At 40.2% G+C, this 14,402-nt stretch overlaps 1 pseudogene; it reads left to right on the top strand.

Annotated features, from left to right (window-relative positions):
- Positions 1-11,176: 11,176 nt before the first annotated feature.
- Positions 11,177-12,930, top strand: LOC146559029 (tripartite motif-containing protein 16-like protein; annotated as a pseudogene).
- Positions 12,931-14,402: the final 1,472 nt, after the last annotated feature.

Below are 14,402 nucleotides of genomic sequence, written 5' to 3'. Positions count from 1 at the left end.
AGCTGAGTTAGTTTTCAGAAATAGTAACTGGGCTGTGTTTTATTAGTGCTTTTCTACTCTGCTTGAGCACTCAAATCTCTTTATGCAACATGTCTCATTCACCTATTCAAATAAAATGGGTGAATACAGGCCCTTTTTTCTATGGGTTTCTATAAAGCAGTAACATGCACATACTCACTCTACATCATGCACATTGGGATCAAGAACACATTGCCATGCAGCCAGGAATCGAACCACCAATGTTCTTATGAGCAGATTATCTGCTGCACAACCTGACAGACAGGTTGTGCAGCTTTCCTAGTGTCCCACTTTATGTGTTACCTGTCTGGGCTGATTGGGAATGCAGGGCTGGCTGTAAATATGTTTGATGGGCTCCAGGATCTCTGTTCCTCCAAGATCAGCCTCCATCTGCTCAACTTTCTTCAGAGCCTCCTCCATGGTCTGCTGGCTGTACTCCACACTCTTACTGCCATCACATAAACACATGCACCAAAACATCCATTAAGATAGCTTAGCAAAGACAGCAGGGCCTTTGTTGTTGTTGTTGTTGATACTCACAGGAAGATGTGTTCATATCTGGACCCAAAACTGTAAATGTTGAAATAGCAGCCAATTGGTAAACTCTTCAACAGGAGCAGCAGAGTATCCTGAAGGGAAGAGGGAAAAGATGGTGAGGCCACTGTGTGAGAGGAACATTGTGAAAGAATATCTATCTAATATGAGTGTAAGAACAAATGATGGATACCTTGGCACTGCGGATGCGAGTATTACTCATACTTCCAGATCGATCCATTAAGAACACAAACTCTCCACATGAAGCCGTTGAAGACATCACAGACTGGGGGAACTCAGGGTACAGACTCACCATCACCACTGGATCACCCATCAGAGAACCTGAGAAATCAGAGACAGAAAAAACTTAAAACAACATCGCCTTTAAGTGTTTATTCAAACATATTGAACTCCTGAGCTGATGAGTAAAGATAATTTGCTAATAAAAATGTATCTAACAACCTCTTCCATTTTCACTCACCCGGCTCAGCAGAGGCCTGTCCTGCCTCCACCACAGCAGTGGGCTGGTGGGCGTCTTTGTAATAAATCAGCAGTTCAACATCTCTGTCAAACTTGTGTCCTGCAGCCAGCTTGACCTGCACACCACAAACACATTCATATTTATTCCTCAGTAATAAGCAACAACCACACACAGCAGACACATCAGCACTCTACCTACCGTGGCCTGGGTTTGATCAGTGTTGAGGTACTGCAGACGGTCCAGGGAGCAGTTGGACTCTACTTTAGAGATTGGACGAGGAGAGGACACTCGGGCAGAAAAAGACAGACTGTAGGGCACCAGAGAGGCTGGAACAGAAGTCACCTGGACACCTGCACCTTCACTACCTGCACACAGTATCAGGTTAGAAATGCTGTAAACAATAAGGCTGCTCACAAGAAAAAACTTCAGCTGCTAAAAACCTCTGCTTCGAATAAGGATTTCAGTAAAATTAGGTATTTTTAAAAAACAGTTCTATTTCAGCTGTTCGGGAATAACTAGATTATCAGAGTACAAATGATAGAGAACCATGCATCTGTGTGAGCAGCTTTACAATTTAACAGCTGTACTCTGTGTGTTTTGCAAATGTTCCACATACTTGATCAATTCTAATAGCAAACTGTAACATACACAAATCCCCATAACAATTTTATATATTCAAATTTCACTTGCAACATATCAAGCTGACAAGAAAATCTGAAAAGTTACAGTCTGTGGTTACTCAACACATCTGCCTCTGGTTTCTTACAAAGTTTATAATATGAAAAATATCTATATCACTTTTTCTTCTAGAAAATGAAGTTGGATCTTGACTTAATTTTCTGCCATACATTGTATTCTGTCAGTGTTTTCAATGTTTGTTAAAGACCTAATATGGTTTAAACATTTCTGGTCCAAGTATTCTGAAGTTGTCCTACCCTGAGGTTGGTATCGAGGGTTGAGCACAGCAGGCAGACAGAACCTCAGACCATCATCAGCCTGCACAGCCAGCTCAGTGACGTACTCCAACCTGATGGAGGCGCTCTCTCCTGGAGGCAGACTGCCCACACTCAGAGAGAATATATCTGGACTCTGATCACTCTCCTCCAATAGGAAGGCCTGCTGACCGGAGCTCAGAGCATCATCATACTCCTCACGAGCCTGAAGCACAGCTGACACATTTCAGTGACATTCACTGTGTTTATTTTGAAGCTCACTTATAATCAGGTTATATTTACTGTCCAGCTCACCTTCTGTTTCTCCTTCACCTCAGCTACAATCTGCGTCTGTCCAATCTGAGCGCTGAAATGACAGACAGCAGCATCTCCAGGCAGAGGGAAGACAAAAACAGCCTCTAATGGTTTGTCCTCCTTGTTCTCATAGTTCAGAGTGGAGACCACTGTAGCCACATGGTCCCTCACCTCCAGCTCCACCTCAATGCTCTTCAGAGGAACTGACAGACAAACAGAATTAGAATAACTACATAAACCATACAGATGTTTTGCAAATGGTTGATTCACAGATTGTGTCTTGTGTTATATTTCAGCCACACAAAAGTCAACTATTAACAAGCTGATACTTAAACCTGACTGTTCGATAGTGTCGCAATGTGTATTTATTTTTATTCATATTGATTCATTTATTTATTTATTTTTTATCAATTAATTTTCCTCTTTACTTTTCTACTACAAGGATATACTCTGCATGACCCGTAGCCATATGTAGCAGCAGCCCACTGCCCAGGATGCATATGGTCAACTTTACCAACTTGTACAGAGTGAGCTTGCTGCCATCCTGAACTCTCCACCAGTAAGTGTGGGAGACCCAGACGTTTTTATTATGTATGCTTTGGCCAGTAGAAGATGAAAATGGCCACGAACCTCAATGCAATTCTCATGTTGATAGTTGAGTACAGCCTCAGTCAGGGTGAAACAATTATATATTATTATTTGTTACTACAACTGATTAAAGTCTTTACATTTGAATGTTACATGAATGAAAAGAGTCTGCAGAGAAAACTTTATTTCCTGTCAGTACCTGGTTCCCTCTGGAGAGTTAGCAGACCACAGCGGTTCATAATCGTTCCTGTGAAACAAAAACATAGCGATATTAATATTAAACACAAGAAATATTTCTCATCTATGCAGCCTGGAACAATGCTCTACTTTATATATTTTATATACATATAAAATTCTGCATTTAAGAAAACGTTTCCTTAAAACAAAAACTTAATATGACATTTAAAGGGTTGTTTTTGTTGTTTTTAGTTTTTTAACAAATGAAACAAAAACATTGGAGTTCATTTTAAAAGCCCTGTATTGCTTTTCTTTTGATTTTTTTTTTGTTATTGCTCATTAATAAGACAAAAGTATTTCTTATCTGATTAATCAACGGTATATTCGATAGAATTATAATCTATAGCTGCAGCATTAGTTGAGTTTGAGCATAACTGTCCTTTAACCTCTCAGGAATTTTGCAGTTGACTGGGGTGAAACTGGGGACAAATGTAGTGTGGGTGCAGGTAACATTTAGGATTTTAATGAATCATGAACGAAGAAGCACATTACCAGCAAAAGTAAAAAGAAAAGTAAATAAAAACTTAACTGGTAAAAACAAGAGCTCCAAGAGCTTTATTTCGCTTAATTTCCTATGTGTGTTGGGGGCAACAACAAAGGACACAAAGATGCGCTACCGTAAAGCTTACTGAAAAGGCGCAAGCAATTTAACCGTCGGATAAGAGGCGGCTGACTTCACCGTGGCACACGAACGACGGGGGAGGGGGGGGCTCTACTGGTAACATGGCGCTTCTTATGAATACAGCGCAATCCATTCAAACACTTTATCAGGTGACAATGATAAAAGGGTGATTAGAAATAAATCTATAACAGAATATGCGCACACAGAGCGATGAAATAAAAATCTTAATTTAATTTAGCTACTATTATAACGCTGAGTGCACTCTCAGTGTTGCTGTTTATTTCTAATATGGCAGCTGCGCATTAGAGCTCCGAAACTTTAAATATTAAAACATCAAGGGTTACTTTCGCTTAGATGCTTCGGTTTGTCAGCAGATCATATCAAATTATCACCGAAAAATATGAAATTAATTATCAGTTGAGTCAATAACATCGACCAAATAGATTTTTATTTATTGAACTGAAATCCTTAAATGCGTTCTGTGTTTGTATCTGCAAATCCAACAGTGTGAAACAATTCATTCCAATCAATTTAAAACTGCAACTCTGAACATATCCTGCTCCTGACCAACGCAGTAGAGTGCGTTATATAGAGTGCATGCTTTATGGGAGCGGTTTTCTTAAGAGAAAACAAATTCCCCTTGACCCGTTAAATCGTCTAAACGTCAATGACTGGACACGCGTCTTACTAAGATTGCGTCTTCGCTTCTACAAAGATTCGCATTAATGTGAGGAATCTGTGACTAGAAAAATGTGGATTATTTTTACACGGAGTGAAATGTTGAAAAACGCCACCAGAAAACCAGTTAAGATGGAAAACCGAGGACTTTTTCCATGCGTTGATAACTTCCAGTCAGAGGATTCACTGTGCAGACGAAAACTTGCATCTTTCTTCTTGTGACAGAGTGACTGTGCACCTGGGCAATAATAGAGAACTACTGCCTTAGGTTCTTAGGTTCTAAAAGTTAACTTAAGGCAGTAGTTCTTTTTCACAAAACACAAAACTATTTGAAATTGTTTTGAAACAGTTTTGAAACTTTTTTATTTTTGACTTTGACCCGAAAGCATTTTTTTTTAAAAGGCAATAATGAAAACTGAAACAGAAACCAATGATGTGACATTAGGAATGAACTGACGGACAAACTCATGAAGAACGGGATGGTTAAAATCCACCTGTCAAATATGAAAATATGGCACTCGAGACCCCAAATGAAGAATCATGCGCAATAGAAGCTTACCTGTGTGGACAGGTAGTTGTATCCGGGCAGGCTGACTACAGCTCTTTTTCCTTGTAGTAGTGTTTACACACCCCGTTGCAGAAACAAGTCACTTCTGTCGGATACGTCCCAGTTCCTTGTTCTTCCTCTTCTTCCAGTTTAACGGCAGCTTGCATCCATCGAAGTTGCATTACTGCCACCCTCTGCTGTTACTTAGACTGCACTTAGTTCTTTAAATCCTCTTCAACAATCCCGTTCTTCTCAGAAACCGAAGAACCACTCCTTTCCTTTCATGACATCCTAGCCAGTCAACCACCTTTTCAAACCTGAGTTCCCCCCTAATTCCCAATTCTACCCTCATCATTCTCCTATGGTTATCATACCTTCTGCAGTTAATAAATACATGCTCAATTGTTTCCATAACACCACACCAATTACATTACACAGCCCCGTTAAATGTTTCCCCATCCTAAAAAGAGTGCCATTCAGGAAACAATGCCCTGTTCTTATTCTACACATAACAATCTCCCCCCGCCTATTCATTCCCTTATTTCTTTTAACTTCTACTGTATTTTGCATCCTATACAATTCCATTTCCTTGTTGTCTCAAAAAACGGTATGTACTGGGTGGGCGGAGCTATAGCTTGTTTGTTTTCTTTTTGTTTACTTGAGAATACCTTCTGTGAGTTTCATTTTTACTTTGCAAAAGCTCTGAAGTGCTGAAAAATCTTACTCAAAATAATTGAGCTTACTCTTCCACGTTATTCTGTAATTTACTGTGCATACCTTTCATTAATCAGCACAAATAAGGTTGTATAGTTGGCTTACAGATCATAGAAATAGTTCAAAAGAAATTTAAAGAAATACTGATTAAACAGCATTTATAACACTCAGCACCGAACTGAAGGCAGTATGGTGTAAGTAGATCTGCTTCTGTTGAAGGTGAAGGCACATTAAGAAAATCCTCAGAGACCCAGAGCTTCTTTCTTCACTCTGCAGCCCAACAGGACATTTCCAGCTTCCACACACTCAGACACACATCTTGCTAAAATAGAAAAGTTATTATGAGAACAAATCAAATAAAAACATACTACAGCATCAAACAGTGTTTGAAAGAATATTTTATTTGTTGTTCTCATGGGTACGACCATTCTGAGCAAGGAGTGTCTGTGTCTAACAGACACTACATATGAGATCTTATATGTAAAAAAAATTTTGCAGCCAACATGAAAATGGTAAATAAAGTTTTGTCTATGACTTTATTACTGATGCTCATCAGTAAAACTCCCAGGCAGACCCACTATTGTCATCATCAACACATTCCATTTGTTTTGCAGTTTTACAGCAGAACCGTGCTGGAAAACTAGCTGCACAGTTGATGAATGACCTCTTTTTAGTTTCAAAGAGACATAAGGGATACTTCCCAAAGTCTGACCTGCATCGATCCATCCGCTCAGTGTCCATGGTTACCATATTTGCTGCAGAAGTTGCTGTGAATTAAACAGCTGACACTGCGATAATTAACAGGAGATATGAGTGTTTTTGTTTTTAATGATAAAAGAATTTTGTGACTTGGTTAACTGAAGTGAACTTATAGTTAGGAGTATCACAGATAACTCTCATGTGATCTGTGTCCTTGGAAATCTGGACTCGTGTGGACTGTTAAGAACTGCACACAATTATACTAAAATAAATAGGCTATTACTGAAATACACATGCTATATTATGAACTATGATATAAATATGGTGGTATTTACATTATTTACACTTCTTCCTTCAATTATTATTTAATAAAGCAGGCAAGGAGTGATTAAATATTATCATGCGCAACTTTTGTTCAGAACCAGTTTTCTTCAGTTAGTCTTCCCAAAAGAGTAACCCCCCGGCAGAGTTTTACAACCAGTTAAAACTGGTGGGGAGAAGCTGCTTGTTTTGCAGGCCCTGAGCTAAGAGGTGGCCATGATGGATATCAAGCACTGGTTATGGGCTTTGCAGCTGCCCCCGCACATTTTATACTGATATGTCTGCAGGTTCCTAAGTAATTAATCAATCAGTAAGACACTAAAGCTTCTATTAATCCCAAATAAAAATCAAACTCATCTCAGGGTGTAGGCCACAGCTGCACCTTATAACCAACCTCTGATTGGAGAGCTAGGGGAAAGTTGAATGTTCATGCTGCGTTCACAGACACCATGCAGAAACAGAACATTTACAAAATCTAACCCACTACACATGCACTGATAACATCATCCCCTAACTTCAGTATTATAACTTCCACAAATATCAGTTGGTTTACACTGAAAAATATCACTGTATGTTTATGTGTATTATTGTGTAGGGTATTGTGTAGGTGAATTGGGTGATGCACAAGCATTCACTGTGCTGGGTGATATGCAACTATAACAAAACATGCATATGCAAGAGAACAGTTTTTGAGTAGCTATCCTCTGTAGTTACCACTACTTTGCTTCTTCCTAGGAGCAAAGCACAGCTATTTAATGTTTTATTTAAATGTAACTTACAAAAGAAAAGGACATTATCATCTGTAAAATTTATAACAAACTGAGCTTATCACAAATATCCTTTCATGACACCAGTGTGTTATTTAACAACCACAACCTTAAAATTTTAATGCCACAGGGGAAAAGGATCCAAAACAAGTTATAAAGTCAGCTTAAACTGCTCTCTTCATTAGAATTACAAACCTCTGACAATCACTTCCTTTTCTCAGAAACGGAATCCAGTTTTGCTGGTACATGTATTTATTTCCTGGTTCCTGTTTAGGAGTATGTTGTAGTTTCAGTTACGAATGCAGATCTTTTGTCACGGAGCAGTCGCAGTGTGCTGTGGAGCAGGCAGGATGGAGGACCCACACACAGGACTCATAACCAAGAGGTTAACTTAAAGTGCAGTCTATTCACTGGGATGACTCATCAGAGAAATAAACATTACTGAAACACAACCAAAATCATAAACACAAAACTAGACTGGACACTGGAACCTAAAACTAAAGAACCCACGGGAACAGAACCAAGAACTAAGAATAATTTCCAAACACAGCACAGGGAGGCCGTGAACGTCAACAACTAGGGGTGGGTATTGATAAGATTTTCACGATTCCGATTCCATTTTCGATTCTGTTTAACGATTCGATTCTTTATCGATTCTCTTATCGATTCTTTTAAAAAAAGGAGAACACTAAGGTCGATTAGCTTAGAACTTTGTTTTATATCTTCTCTTTGAACAAGATAGAAATTTAGGAGTAACATGGCCTTACCAACCCAACAGTGAGATCTTAAGAGATCCAGCCTACGGCTCTTCAATGGGTGTCACAGGGTCCCCAGGAAAAAAAATGTAAATGTAAAATAATAAAATAAATATTCTTCTGTAGCAATAACAAAGTATATAAATTATAAATTATTCAGTAGCAATTACACAAGAATATCCAGTAATGTCCTGCCTACAATTAAACAAATTCACTTACCGAAAATCGGGGGCATCTGCTGTGGCAAATGGGTGCAAGCCTTTGACCACAAACTTAGTCACTGCTCGGTGACATTCGTCTATCCTGGCCTGAAAGGAGGCGCTACCGGTAGACTGCAGCGAGAACTGCCAGCATCTGAGCCAGACTCTGTCTCTCTCTCTCATCATGGTCACCTAAATGCACAGTAATAGCCGGTTTTGTAATAAGGCAGATTGCGCTAACATAATATGCACTGTTAGTTGATTATTTACCTGCCGCATTAACGGGAGAGGACGTGCAAACGTTACCGCTGCTGCTGGGTTGAGATTCACGAGTCCGGAGCGGAATTAAAAACATGACATTCATTTAAGGTCATCACGTGTTTTGTGAGCAAATGCTTTTGCATATTCGTAGTGTTTCCTCCCTTAAATGAAACTACTTTGCAAGTATTGCAAGTTGCCCTGTTGTCATCCGTTCTCGTAAAGTATAATCAAACTTTTGAGCGTTTGAGCCGCTTACGCGCCGTGTTTCCTGCCAGGTAAATGACGCTCCGCAACGTGGTGACGTCATTCGGGGCGACTGGAATCGATAAGGGAATCGTTTGCAAAAATGGCAAACAATTCCAAGGAATTGAAACAGTGTGAACCGGTTCTCGATACCCATCCCTATCCACAACCCAACACAGAACAAGGAAAACACAGGGCTTAAATACACACTGGGATAACGAGGGCATGAGACACAGAAGGGGAGCACAGCTGGGAGTAATCTGACATGACGAGGGCGAGGGAAGCAAAACTAAATACATTGAAAGTCTGTGTCTTATGTCAAAGTAAAACAGGAAACAAAACAGACGCCGACATGACTTAGGGATACAGCAGCCATAGAACACAGAACAGAAATCAAAAGACTAGAAAAGGAAAGTGATGACAAAAAATTCAATAATGATGCAAAACTGAAGACACTGGGTCACCAACCCAGTCCAAAACAAAGTCCAAAAGAAAATGTCCACAGAGGGCACAGGAGCACAGAACAGTCCCAAAAAGAATAGGTGTCATGAGTTCAAACACATTGATCTGGGGGCCGACCTGCAGGCCTACGGCTCAATAGTTCATCACTGAGCACTTCAGGGGGCTGACCCGGAGGTTGACGGCACAAAAGTCTATGGCACAGCATTTCAGGAGGCCGACCGCAGAACCAGCGGTGGCGACGGAGCAGTTGAGGAGGCTGACCACGCCGGCGAAGAAGTCCAGTCAGCGGCCTGGAAGGTGGCTGCTGACACCGAACCAGATGTGGGCAAGGTCGAGCAGGCTGAGCCAGATGTGGACGAGCTGGTGGCATGGCAACTGCAGGACAAGACGCTGCAGGCGACAGTGTGGAAGTCACAGGAGGTGACACTGCAGGCGGTGGCTAAACGGACTCCCCAGAGCTGTCAGTGGTCACGAGGATGTGCTGGCTGGGTCCTCCAGGACCCCCAGCTAACGAGGCATGATGCTCCGACCGTGGCTCAGGGGTTTGGGAAGTGTATCCTGTAACCGGAAGGTCGCCGGTTCGATCCCCGGGCTCTCTGTCCTGGTCGTTGTGTCCTTGGGCAAGACACTTTACCCTACTGGTGTTGGCCAGAGGGGCCGATGGAGCGATATGGCAACCTTGCTTCTGTCAGTCTGCCCCAGGGCAGCTGTGGCTACAACCGTAGCTTGCCTCCACCAGTGTGTGAATGTGAGAGTGAATGAATAGTGGCATTGTAAAGCGCTTTGGGTACCTTGAAAAGCGCTATATAAATCCAATCCATTATTATTATCTCATGGAGTCATCAGTCTCATATCAGAGCAACTGTCAGCAGGAAGGGCTTCTGATATGAAACTGCCAAAATCACGCACGTGGAGCATCACACTGTGGTGGTGCCATGTTACAAGGGAGCAGCTGAAAGTAGTTAGTTCATAAATGGGAGAATTAGTGCCTTCTTCACTATTTTGTAGATGAAGAGTTCCTAAAATATTCAGATGAGCCCATCTGGCAATAACAACCACGCCAAATTCAAAGTCACTTCCCCTTTCTTACTTATTCTGAGCTAAACTATTCTTCATATTCAATATACCTTAAATGGACTGGTACTTATATAACACTTCTATACTCTGTTTTGAGTGCATCTCCTGAGCCACAAGCATTCAGGTTCATTTGTTGCTTAGTAGTGTAGCATTTCACTAATTATTGGAGGAGTTTCAGTTATTAGTCATGATTGAAGAAAGGCTTTACCCATATTCTACAGCCGTTTCTACTATCTGAAATGTGAAGACGGGATAAACTTTAAGTCACTGGATTCATCAATATGAATTTAATAAACACAGCTGTTGTAAAAAAGGAAGGAAATGCCATGCCTTGGAAAGCAAAGTCTTTTCTTTCCAAGCGCCTTAGACTACGATGACCTGGATGACTGAGAACCTTCACAGACTAATACTGGATCACATTTTTTTTTGCTGTTTGGAATAGAAAAATTAACATAAACATGCACAGGTGAACACCAAAAATTTATATATTAAAAGGTTATTGCAGGTTAACATGCCAAAGGAGTTCTAAAGAAAGAAGGAAGTCGACTCAGACTGCTCCCTGTCCTGGAATCTTTGATAGTTTGGCAGCTTTTCTTAGAAACAGGTTTCAGTGTTGCTTTTGTGCTGGCTCCTCCCCTTCCACAGACTCAGCTCACAGAATGCTGTGAGTTGAGTTGAGCTGCTTTTGCCCAATATCTGGTGATTCACTGCTGTTGAGAGGAGAAATGGCACAGATACTAAATCAGTTGGATTCAGAGAAATTCTCTTGTTCAATCTGTTTGGAGCTACTGCAAATTCCAGTGACTATTCCCTGTGGACACAGCTACTGCTTGAACTGCATTAAAATCCACTTTGATGATGAGGACAGGAAGCAAATCCACACCTGCCCTCAGTGCAGGAAGACTTTCACACCAAGGCCTATCCTGGAGAAAAACATCTTGTTGGCAGAGCTGGTGGAAGACATGAAGAAAACTGGACCCCAGGCTATTCTGGCTGATCACTGCTATGCTGGACCTGAAGACGTATCCTGTGATGTCTGTACTGGAATGAAGCTGAAAGCCAGCAAAACCTGTCTGGTCTGTTTAGTTTCTTACTGCAGGAAACACCTACAACCTCACCATGATGTTGCCCAACTAAGTAAGCATACACTTGCTGGGCCATTCAAGAAGCTCCAAGAGAACATCTGTTTTCGCCATAATGAGGTGATGAAGATTTTTTGTCGTACTGATCAGCAGACTGTCTGCTATCTCTGCTTGCTGGATGAACATAAAGGCCATGAAACGGTCCCGGCTGCAACAGAAAGGACAAAGAAACAGAAAGAGCTCGAGGTGAGACGACTAAAAATCCAGCAGAGTATCCAGAACAGAGAGAAAGATGTCAAGCTGCTTCAGCAACAGGTGGAGGCCATCATTAGCTCTGCTGATAAAACAGTGGTGGACAGTGAGAAGATGTTCACTGAACTGATTAGTCTCATTCAGAAAGAAGCTCTGATGTGAAGCAGCAGATCAGATCCAAGCAGGAAACTGAAGTGAATCGAGTCAAAGAGGTTCTGGAAAAACTGGAGAAAGAGATCGCTGAGCTAAAGAGGAAAGATGCAGAACTGGAGCAGCTCTCACACACTGAGGATCACAACCAGTTTCTACACACCTACCCCTCACTGTCAACACTCACTGACTCTACACCCTCATCCAGTATAAGCATCTGTCCTCAGAGGTACTTTGAGGATGTGACAGCAGCTCTTTCAGAGGCCAGAGATAAACTACAGGAATTTCTGAGAGAGAAATGGACAAATTCCTCACTAAAAGTCACTGAAAAGGATGCTCTGCTCTCACCACCAGAGCCAAAGACCAGGGCTGGATTCTTAAAATACTCCAGTGAAATCACACTGGATCCAAACACTGCATTTCCACATGTGTTATTATCTGAGGGCAATAGAAAAGCAACAAGGGTGAAACAAAAACAGGCTTATTTTCATCATCCAGATAGATTCAGTGGATGGGAGCAGGTCCTGAGTAGAGAGAGTCTGACTGGGCGTTGCTACTGGGAGGTGGAATGGAGAGGGGGAGGAGTCGGTGTAGCAGTTGCATATAAGAATATCAGAAGAATAGGGAAGTCATATGAATGTTTATTTGGTTTCAATGACAAATCATGGGCATTATGTTGTGACACAAACAGTTATGTATTTTGGCACAACAATGTACAAACTAAGCTCTCAGGTCCTCGGTCCTTCAGAGTAGGGGTCTACCTGGATCACAGTGCAGGCATTATGTCATTCTACAGCATCTCTGAAACCATGACCCTCCTCCACAGAGTCCAGACCACATTCACTCAGCCTCTCTCGGTTGGACTTTGGCTTTGGGTAGATGGAGTCACTGCAGAGTTGATTCAAATCAAATAGAAGGACAAGTTCATTTTGATCCCTGATCATTATGTATACCTCTAAATGAGGCTTTTTCTGAAGCATTCAGTGGGCGACAGATCTGAGAATAATTTTGCAGTGATTACAACTGTACTTATATTTATATAAATATAAATCAGAATTTGTTATTATAGCTAACATGAGTTAATGTGAGTTTAAATTATGCTACTTTTTATATTCAGCATACTTTAAATCATTAATCTGTCTAGTTTAGTCTGGTTAGTGGTTTTATTCTGTGTAACTCTGTGGCTGTCCTAGGCTAAGTGCAAAACATGCATTGGAGCTGTAAAGATTCATCTGTTAGTGAATGATTAGGCATTTTATTGTTTTATCATTTTACTCACAAAAGTAAAATAATGAGTACTCTAAAATGTAAAAAATAATTTTCCTTTTCATATATGATTGTAAACCTAATGTGGCTTCAACTTTTAAAATGTAACCAAAATTTGGATCCTGGAGTTGTTTGAGATTATAATGACAATTATATGGATATACTTTTCTTGCATTTATAGTTACAAATATGTGTGTATGTCTAAATTAATATAATTTTTCATGTAAAAATGTGATGTCACTTCATGATTTAACAATGAAAATGAAATAATACCAAATGATCTAAAAGCTACTTTCAGCTGCCCCTTTATTCACAAACAGTGATCACAGCAGGTAGCTCCCCATGTATGGAGAAGGTCAGGTATATGCTATGATTTCAAAATAAAAAATGATTACAATTAATACAAAGATAACAAGAACAGCAACATTCAAAAGAAAACGAGAGTGTTATATATCGAGGAAAATAAAAGAGGGATGAAATTGCATCATAAGTTTATAAAAAGAACAACTAGAGTACTGACTTTGAAATTGTGATTTACAAATACAAAACTGGTAGTATTTAAAAACATATCTTTTGTCATTTCTTCAGTACTTTGCCATTCATACCTCCCTGAAATGTAAAGTCAATTAAACTATTGACAAGTCTTTATTAGACCTAACACAGCTTTTCAGTTGGCATTCTTTTTACATTTGACTACAGTTCAACTCCAGCTACAGTCATAAGTAAGCAAACATGAACGAAGAGTATGTGCTGCCTTAAGACGTTCAAGGATCAATCAGTGTCGATTACCAGAATGAAAGTGTTTTATGGATAAAATTGTAACTCCTGTGGGAAAAACAGAATGACGTTCTGTATGTTTTCATTTTAATTTGGCCTTAAAATCGTTTTGTTTTTTCAAATAAACAAGATAGACTTTTTGTTTATAAGATGGTGTAAACACTGTAAATAGTTATTTTAAATGTTTAGCTCTATTCACTCCAATTTACTGAGGACCATCTTGAAAATGTCCTGAATTGAAGCCATTTTCAGAACTATAACAGGAAGGGAAAAGATTTCTTAGATTGGTTTTGGTGTTTCTGTGTGAAATCAGTAAAAGCATGAACATAATCGCCATCTAGTGGCAGAGAAAGGGAATTAAAACACTTTGTGAATGAGCTGCCACAGCAGTGGTCCAATCTTCTACTGTGTTAGGAGTATTCAG

Source organism: Mchenga conophoros, linkage group LG14 (genome assembly GCF_057382185.1).
Source record: "Mchenga conophoros isolate Kocher_MC1m ecotype Shallow Benthic linkage group LG14, M_conophoros_male_GT1.1, whole genome shotgun sequence".
NCBI lineage: Eukaryota > Metazoa > Chordata > Actinopteri > Cichliformes > Cichlidae > Mchenga > Mchenga conophoros.
The sequence above is the reverse complement of the archived record's forward strand: the minus strand, read 5'-3'. Positions and strand labels throughout refer to the sequence as shown.